The sequence below is a fragment of the Petaurus breviceps genome, unplaced genomic scaffold (genome assembly GCF_028583685.1).
Source record: "Petaurus breviceps papuanus isolate PSGF00001 unplaced genomic scaffold, PetGlider_PUasm1.0 90847, whole genome shotgun sequence".
NCBI classification, from domain to species: Eukaryota; Metazoa; Chordata; class Mammalia; order Diprotodontia; family Petauridae; genus Petaurus; species Petaurus breviceps.
The window spans coordinates 26,749,384-26,759,035 of NW_027187360.1; the positions used below are offsets into that span (position 1 = coordinate 26,749,384).

Consider the following 9,652-nt stretch of genomic DNA (forward strand, 5'->3'; position numbering starts at 1 on the left):
AGGAAGGAAGGAAGGAAGGAAGGAAGGAAGGAAGGAAGGAAGGAAGGAAGGAAGGAAGGAAGGAAGGAAGGAAGGAAGACATGATTCGTCTCTATGAAGTCACGATGACTCTTTTTAATCCGCTTCCCTTACAAAATGTTAGCAACCATTTCTTTAAAAATCCATTCCAATTTGCTCAAGATAGAAGTCAACCTCACCAATATAATTTGCAGTCATTCAGTCAGTCAATAAATGTTCATAAAGAACACACTATATGCCAGGAACTATGCTAAGCTCTGAGGAAATAAAAAAAGGGGGGGAGGGGAGCAAAAGGTAGTCTCTGCCACTGAGGAACCCACAGGCTGTTCTCTCCATTATTTTCGAAATCAGAACCTGTTTGCCTTTTTCCAAGCTCTCCGGTTTCCAAGATCTTAGCAGTTCAGCCTATCCGCCAGCTCCTGGGCAGCTTATCTGGGCCTATCTCCATACTTATCTTGGGTATCAACTCCCTGCTAGTCTTTTTTGTTCCTCATTCCAGTGCAAAGGTCATTCTCCTCTGCAGAAGCAAAATAAGCATTAAGCAGCTTTGTATTCCCTGGTGTCATCCCAACCCATCACAAAGATCCCATCCTTTCTAGAGATTCCTTTCTTCAAAGACACTCTCTCTCAAAAAAAATAAATAAATAAAAAACAAACTTTGCTGTCCTGAGCTTCCTTTACCAACCCTCAGCAACACTCAGCTTAGCTTCCTGACAGAGTTCAGCTCAGGGGCTATTCCCGGAAGCAAGGATTCCTAACCTGGGGGTCTGAAAACCCAGGTTATGAGTTTAGATTGTGAAAAAAAAAAAATCACATACAATTGTTTTCCTTTGAAACCTTACTTTAGGCTTTTTTTTTTTTCACAATGTGGAGGGGGGGGGGGTAGGTACATGACACACCATTCAAAGTTAGGTGACCTGCCCAGAATCACATAGTTAAGTGTCTGAGGATGCATCTGATCTCTGGTCCTCTGAACTCCAGGGTCAGTGTTCTATCCAGTGCACTACCTAGCTGCCCCACGTTAAACTTTTAAAATCATTATTCTGAGAAAGGGTACATGGGACAAAAAAGGTTAAGAACTTCTATCCTACAAGATAGTTCTTCCAGAATCCCTTAGGTGTTAGTGCTATCTCTCTCCACACATTAACCTCATTATTATGCCATCTTTATGTATTCTTTAATACTGTGCAATCTAGTCCCTATACCCACTAGAATTTAAGCTCCTGGAGTTAGAGGTTATTTTTTATTTTGTTTTCACAAACCCAAACCTCACAGTCAGTAGCCTGTACAAAGATGACACTTATAGACACTTAGTAGATTAAAATGAACTGAATGGTTATCATTAGGCCTTTAGTCAGATAAAAGGTACAATACTTAGGAAAAAGCAAAGGATCTGACAGAAAAACATGGATTCGAGTCTTGTCCCAGGCACTTACTGATACTATGACCTGAAGCAAGTCACAATCTCTATGGCCCAATTTTCTCATCTGTAAAATGATGTATTACCTCATGAGGTTGTTCTGAGGATCAAATGAGACAGTGTGTATTAAGTGCTTTTGCAAGTTGTAAAATGTTACATTATTAATATCAAGATCATCAGAAGTCTATAGTCTGTCTATATTAGGTAAGGAGTTTGAGGACCAGAGTCAGGAAATAGTGCTTCCTTTTCAAAAAGGAAGAAACAAAATCAATACCAGTCTGTCCACAAGAAGAGCAATGGCATAACTTCCTACCAACAACTCCCATCCAGTCAACTACCAGCCATCATCCCCAAAAGGATGATATGACTCCTATCTAAATTTTTCAGAGCAGAAAATTTTGTAAATTAGAATACATAGAACCTAAAGGATAAAGTCTGATATATTATAATAATCACTATCCAGTAATTTCATCATTTAAAGCAGAATAATTTCAGTAACCATTTAAAACAAAGAATAATAGCTCTAGAACAATTTCTGTTCACAGAATACAGCCCTCTTCAATTAACAGATAAATTAACAGATTCAGGGAGAAAAGGAAATCTACCTTAAGTCACAAAGTTAACTTCCAATCTTAAGAGTGGTCAAGCTTCAGGCCAGAGAGAAATAATTAGCATCTTATGACCTATTTTAAATTTATTTATGTACTACATCTTAAGGGCAAATCTCCTCTAAAGGAGTGCCAAAACAAAATTGCACTCATTCTAACATAAAGAATGCTAATGTGAATTATTATCACTGTAACTGAATTTCCCAAAAGACACAATCAGGTAGTCAAAATTACCAGAAGATATTCACTATCCTTCACTAACAGATAACAAATATCATATTACAACCCCAAACTTCATTGTGATCAAATAAGCTGTATTAGAATTGAACATGATCACAGACAAAAAAAAGTACTGCAACAGAAAAAAAAATTTATTTGGGGTCAAACTGAGTTTTTGTCCTGAATCTGTAACCTTGGGCAATATTGCTGGGCCTCAGTTTTCCAATCTGTGAAAAAGGTGATAATTAGATCTCTTAGGTTCTTCCTAATAGTAAATTCTATTATCCTAATAACATGTGAGCAGTTTCCACTACTTCCTACCTTTGCTTCAGCAATAAGTAACCCAAACTGTCCCTTAAAGGACAACGTTTGAAGAGGCTGCCTTACCCTTCTCTAACACATCAAGAATATGTCTATAGGACCGACCTTCCTTCCTTCTTCCCTTCCGTGCTTCCTTCTTTCCCTCTTCCTTTCTTCCTTTCTCTTTTCTCAAAGACCAAACCTGAAATTCATTTCACTCTGGAGCTCATAGATGGAACCACAATAGGTCCATAACCAAGTATAACTTACCGGCTATATTTTGGGCCCTCCTTGCTCATACAGAAGGTCAATAGTAACAGTTTCTCTTTTGACCACTAACCCAGAGGGTCTATCCCTCCCAGTTTGAGTGTTTTTTTTTTTTTAAGGGACCATCCCCTGATTCACTTGTTAAAGAGGCCTATTCACTGATTGGGGCTTTTACCTCATTCAAAAGTGAGAACCTGAAAAGGCCTTAGCCTAAAAGGGCCAGGATCTCCCACTGCATCCTGAGCCATCTCCAGTCGTCCTGATGAATATCTGGCCACTGGACTCTGATGGTTCTGGAGAACAAAGTGAGGCTGGAGACCTTGCAGAGACCTCCCTCACTCAAATCAAAGTCAACTGCAAGTCATGTTGTCATTTCCCTTATGTCATGGTCCTCTTCGAAAGCAAAGGACAAACACAACGACATCTAAAAGGCTACCTCAAATATTATTTCATTCAACATCTTACCATATAATGGTTTTTCAAAGTCATAATTTGCTCCTTGAAGAATGTAAAATCCATTTGGTCATTTGTAAGAGGCTCACACCTATGTAGAATTGGTGCTTTGCTTATCAACCAATAAGAATGTATTGACATTAAATACTAGACTATAAAGAATTTGTTGTTCCTTAACCATAACTCCCATGCTTTCCTCTTCTCAACTAGCTGCACTACTGGGATTAAATGACTTCTCCACCAATTCCAAAAAACTCACTATTGTGATAATCTCATCACCCCATAAAATCTTATCAACTTCCTTTTGTGTTTTCCTCCCCTAGGACTTCCTTGAGGGTAAGGACAGTCTTTCTTTATTCTTATCTGTACCTCTACCTCTTTGCACATTGCCTAGCTTCCTTAGGAGCTTATTAAGTGTTTACTGAGTACTTATTCACTCTTTAACAGATTCAACAGTACAAAATTTTATCAGATTTTTAGAAGATAAAAATCTTTGCATGTTGCCAAAAAACTCCAATTTCTTAAAGTTCAAAAGAGATAATTAATATTACGTTGTGTAATTTAATTTTTAGCATATAAATGTGTAGAATTCATGAAATGAGCTATAAATTACTCAGGTAGGTCATATATGAGCTAACAAAAAGGGAGGTAATAGGCCAGATTATACTATAAAAACATGATAAAAATTTCAAACTACAAATGGATTATTTCATATAACTAGAAAAAATAAAATTTATGTGAAGGAACAAAAGGACAAGGATCTCAAGGAAATAATAAAAAAGAATGGAAGGTAGGGACCTAGCAGTATGAAATTCCAAACTATGCTACAGTGAATGTAGTAATCACCAAAACAATTTGATACTGGTTAAAAAATAGAGAAGTCAATTGATGGAAGAGATTAAGTATACAATATACAAGTACACAGTGTTCAGTAAATCCAAAATCCCCAGCTACTGGGTAAGGTCTCACTATTCAACAACTTACTGGGAAAACAAGAAAGAAGTCTGGCAAAAATTAGACTAAAAGCTCACAATTTCTACTAAGAGAAGCACCAAGCAAATTCATAACTTAGATTTTTAAAAGGTAACAATGTAAGCAAATTAGGGACACAAATAAGAAATACCTTTCAGATCTACAGAAAAGAGTTCAAATCAAACAAGGGAAAGAGAGGATCACAGAAGATAAAATTGTCAGTTTTGATAAGATTAAGAAAGTTTTTGCACAAACAAAAATGATACAGCTAAAACTAGAAGGGAAACATAACTAGGGGGAAAAAATCTTTGTAAGCAGTTTCTATGATAAAGGCTTCATATGCATGATAGGTAAGGAACTGATTGAAATTTGCAAGAACAAGAGCCATTTCCCCAGTAAGTGGTTTAACAATATCAACCTGTGGGTTTTCAAAGGTAGAAATCCAAGCTATCAAAGTACAAAATGAAATAACTTCAAGGTTCTACCTCATACACCTCAGTTTGGCAAAGATGAATGACAAAGGAAAATAACAACTGGTTGGAGGGCCTGTAGGAAAACAAGCATACTGATGTACTATTTATTGGGAGAGTTGTGAAATGATCTGGCCATTCTGGAAAGCAATGTGGAACAAAGGCCAGAATATTCTGTGCAAATTTTTGGACCAAGTAATACCACTACTTGGACTTTACTCCAAATAAACCAAAGAAAAAAGTACAGGACCTATATACTGAGATAGATAGATAGATATGTACACACATACATGTAAGTATATATGTGTACATATATATTTATAGCAGTTCTTTTGGTAATAGCAAAGAATTGGAAATCAAGGAGGTGTCCATCATTTGGGGAATGGCAGAACAAATTATGGGTTATGGATGTAATGTAATAATACAGTTTATATAATAACATTATAAAGAAAAACAACTTTGAAAGACAAAAAGATAAAAAGAAATGTTTAAGAACTCTCATTACTACAGAAATTTATTTTGACTATAAATATTTGTTACAAGGGCTTTGTTTTTTATTTTTCTAAAGGGGGCAGAAGATGGGGGAGAGAGACTAGCAGACTAGAGTAGCTCAAAAAAAAAAAATCAAACCATCTCTGGAGCATCTTTGTAAAAACAAAAACAAAAAAATTAGACCTAAGAGAACACAAGAAAAATCAGAAAGAATCAAAGACAAGTAAGACAACTCTGACAAGTTACATGCTGCATTTATTATACATTTAAAAGAAAAGTACCGTGTTTCCCTGATAATTAGACACTGTCTTATTAATTTTTTTGGACAGAAAAACACCAGAGGGCTTATTTTCAGGGGAGGGCTTATTTTAATGAACATTGACAGCAATTTTAATAAACAGGTAAATGTGAACAAAAAGATATACCTTTATTCAATAATGAATTCAATAAAGAACAGGATGACGTGCTCACTGCTGCAGCTCTGATTGGATGCAGCTCGGACCGCGGCGTGCGTTTGGGGGGGGGGGGGGAACACGGTGCATACAGAGGGTACCGTAATGTAGCGTGTAGCGCAGGGGATCACCTTCACCACAGTAGCAATCTCAATAGGGCTTATTTTGGGGGGAGGGCTTACTTTAGAGGAATCTTACACAGTAAGGGGGGTTTATTTTCAGGATAGGTCTTATTATCGGGGAAACACGGTAAGTTATACATAAGAGATCCACAGCTCCATATACAGTGCTCTTCTTCAGTTATGTAGGTGGAATTGCTCATCTTATTTGGTGTTTTTCAAGTTCAGAATTTTTTTAAATTAAGAATAGTCCAGGGATAGGATTGTAAACACACAACGAATGTTGTGAATTATAACGCATATATTCATTGAATATAAAATTGATGCTGCTCATACTTCCCTCACCAAGGGTTAATGTGAGTTCATTATGAATTTAAGATAGAGATTTTTTAAAATAACCATTCTAAGAACTATTTGAGCACAGGTCTTAATATTTTGAAAATTTTGGATTTTCTGTAAACAAACTTTAAAAATACTAAAATACTCTAAATGTCAAAAATAACAGATACAACCTCACATACCTAAATACATGCAACCTTAAATATCTATAATAACTAGCATTTATATAGTGCTTTCAAGTTTGCAAAGTACTTTATGTATGTTATTTCATCTTATCATCCCAACTACCCTGAGGCAGGTATTATTTACCCCCATTTTAAAGATGAAGAAACTGAAACTAAGGGCAGTTAAGTAACTTGCCCAGAATCACAACAGTAAGCACTTGAGGCAGGATTCAAAATCCTTCCAGACCCCAAGTCCAGTGATTATCTAAGATACCACCAGTCTCTTTATCTTACACCTTAAGCCCTTCTCACCCCACATACTCTAAGATCCTGAGATACTAGTCTCCTTGCTGTTCCTCAAACAAGACAAACTATTTCCTATCTGGGCATTTTCACTGGCTGTCCAGCAGGCTGAAATTCTCTCCTTCCTCATTTCCTCCTCTTGGCTTCCTTCAAGTCTCAGTTAAAATCCTAGCTTCTACAGGGAGCCTTTTCTTAATCCCCTTTCATTCCGGTGCCTTCTCTCTACTAATTATTTCAAATGTACCCTGTATTAGCTTGTCTGCATACAGTTGTTTGCACGCTGCCTCCCTGAGCAGAGTGAGCTCCTCACTGAAAGCAAGGGCTACCTTTTGCCTCTCTGAGTATCCCCAGCCCTTAGCACAATGCCTCCCAGACACCGGGTGCTTGATACATGTTTACTGTCTGACTCACAACTAACACATAAAGTACTTATTAAAAATAATCACATCTTTATACAGTATTTTACAATTAACAAAGTTTTCATGTAAATTATCACAATGGATCCTTGCAATCCCTTATAATACAGAAAGGGTAACTACTTCTATTCTTATTATTCAGATAAGGAGAGAGATTTCAAAAAAATCACCCACAATTATAGAAGGATAAATAGGTCTCTGAATGTCAAAGTCAACCTCATATCACTCACCTGAAAACATCCAAAACAATGATATGAGGCAGCTAGTGAGGTGCAGTGAATATAGCACCTGCCCAAGAGTCAAGAGGACCTGAATTCAAATCAGATCTCAGATGCCAGCTGTGTGACCTTGGGCAAGTCACTTAAGCCCAGTTGCCCTGCCTCCCCCGCCAAAAAAAAGATTTTTTTTTAAGTAAATTCAAAAAATTACTAAGTTCTAGCTCCGACATAGTTATCTTCCAAATTTGTACTAAATCAACTCCTTTTTCCAAAGAAAAAAATTAAATCAAGTTCAATCTACTTTTTTTTGATACACAAAGTTGACACAGGAAAAAGCTGATAACCAAGTTAAGGACTTACAAAACAGGGTTATGCATCTAATCTTTGCTAGACTTAAACTGTGAAAATTTTTCTGTATGTGAAGATCCCATATGATTTGACAAATCAAAATTCAATCATTAAATATTTATTGGAGCCCTGTTTGTGCAAGCCACTCTGTTGGTTCCTATAGTGAAATCTAACTTTTAACTAGAGAATATTTTTATGAAATGCCATTTTAGGGCCATAATGGCATAAGGAAACTAGACTAGGGATCAGAAGATACTGAGCTTCAATTCCAGCTCTGTCCCATGGAAAAGTCTTATAACTTCAGTGGCTTACATGACCCAATAGTATAGAAGAGAAGTCTATGTTCTATAACTCAATGAAAATAGTATAGCTCTATGTCAATGCTGAAAGGTAAGCTCTAATTTCTGGGATCTGTGAGGTTTATTTTTTTGTATTTTTATAACTACTTCAATGTAACTGGTTTCCTATACACTTTTGTTTCATGCATTTAAAAACATTATTCTAAGAATGCCATAGGTTTATCAGACAAAGGGGCTTATGACACATGAAAGGCTAAGAACTCCTGCTCTAGCACAATGCTTCTTGAACTGTGGGTCTCCACCAAGCAACTGAATGGGGGGGAGGGTGTCATGATAAATTTGGCGGCAGTAAAAGGTTTCTGAATGTGAACCGATCAAAATTCAAATGCATAATGAATCCACGGTGTTTTGGCAGTGCTTGCCCCTGTTGCATCATGCAACTTCACTTCAGTCTTGGTTCTGAACATTCAACATGCACACTCTGCACTGCGCATGCTGTCACACCACACAACACCAACTAACACTGCCACAAAGACCTCAGCTCAGATTCAAAACAATTCTGTGCTATGAATTGCAGTGTTTTTACTGTACATACAAAATCGTTAAATGAATTCTGACTTTGGATTAGGACCAAATTTCCAACAAATTCTGAAATGGCCCTAAAAATACTTCTGCCACTTTGTACTACATATTTATGCAAAGCGGCATTTTCAGCATTAATGATTATAAAATCAAAATATTGATCAACTCTAAAAAATGCTGAAGATGTCCTATAGCATCAAATATTCAGTCCAAGAATTAATTCTTTATGTAAAAATAAACAAGCACATCCATCTCATTAGTATGCTAATTTGTTTTCGTCTTTAATAAGTGGTTATTATATGTATATCAAAGAATTAATTTAAAATAAATTCTTTATGATTTATTATCAGTAAATGTTTGATTTGCTTTGACCTATATATCCGGGGTCGCATAAAAATTTCTTGGGTGAAAAAAGCTCGAGAGTGGAAAAAGTTTAAGAAGACCTGCTCCAGAAGTCCATAAATGGGTGTAGGGAGAGGGAGAGAGATGGAGACATATACTTAAGACAGCTAAAACACAGTTTTATTCAAGGTCAGGTAATGCTGGGAACTTAAGAGTCCAAAGACCACCAATCTAGCATACAGAAAACATAGCCACTAGTATTTAATCACATGACATACTGTAAATGAAAGCATTTTTCAAGTGTTATGCGAATGCAAGAAACTATATTATTTCCATATATATACACGAGGGAAAACAAAAACAGAGCAGCAACAAACCCAGGTGATATAGGCTATAAAACTGATGTAAACAGAAAAACAATCTTTTCGTGAATGATGATCAGGCATTCTTTCCAGTCATTCACACGGTAACAGCCTTACACTTTATAAAAAACAGTGCTATCCATTTTTAATATGGCCTTTTTAAAATACTGGTATTGAAGCACACCCTACTTAAGTTACTTCTTGTAATGGGAATGTAAATTTTAAAGATCTTCCCTGCCCCTAGGCTAAAGTGCACCAGGAGCCTGGGGTGGGAGGCTTGTTTTTCAGTAGATACTTTTTGATTGGCCAGTGGGTCAATAAGGTTGTTACATTCTCTGAGCCAGGAGAAGGCTATATAAGCCCTGATGTATAGCTTTGTTTGGGGGGCTCACTTTGAGAAGTGTTCTGTGATTTGATCCGGATTCTGGGAAGCCGTTGTCCAGAGCCTCCCCCCCCCCCCCCCCCCCCCCCCCCCCCCCCCCCCCCCCC

The 9,652-nt window shown here is 36.9% G+C and overlaps 1 protein-coding gene across 8 annotated transcripts in view; it reads right to left on the reverse strand.

Annotated features, from left to right (window-relative positions):
* EHMT1 (euchromatic histone lysine methyltransferase 1) overlaps positions 1-9,652 on the reverse strand; it is a 430,700-nt gene that overhangs the window by 283,008 nt on the left and 138,040 nt on the right. The gene's annotated exons all lie outside the window — the stretch shown is intronic.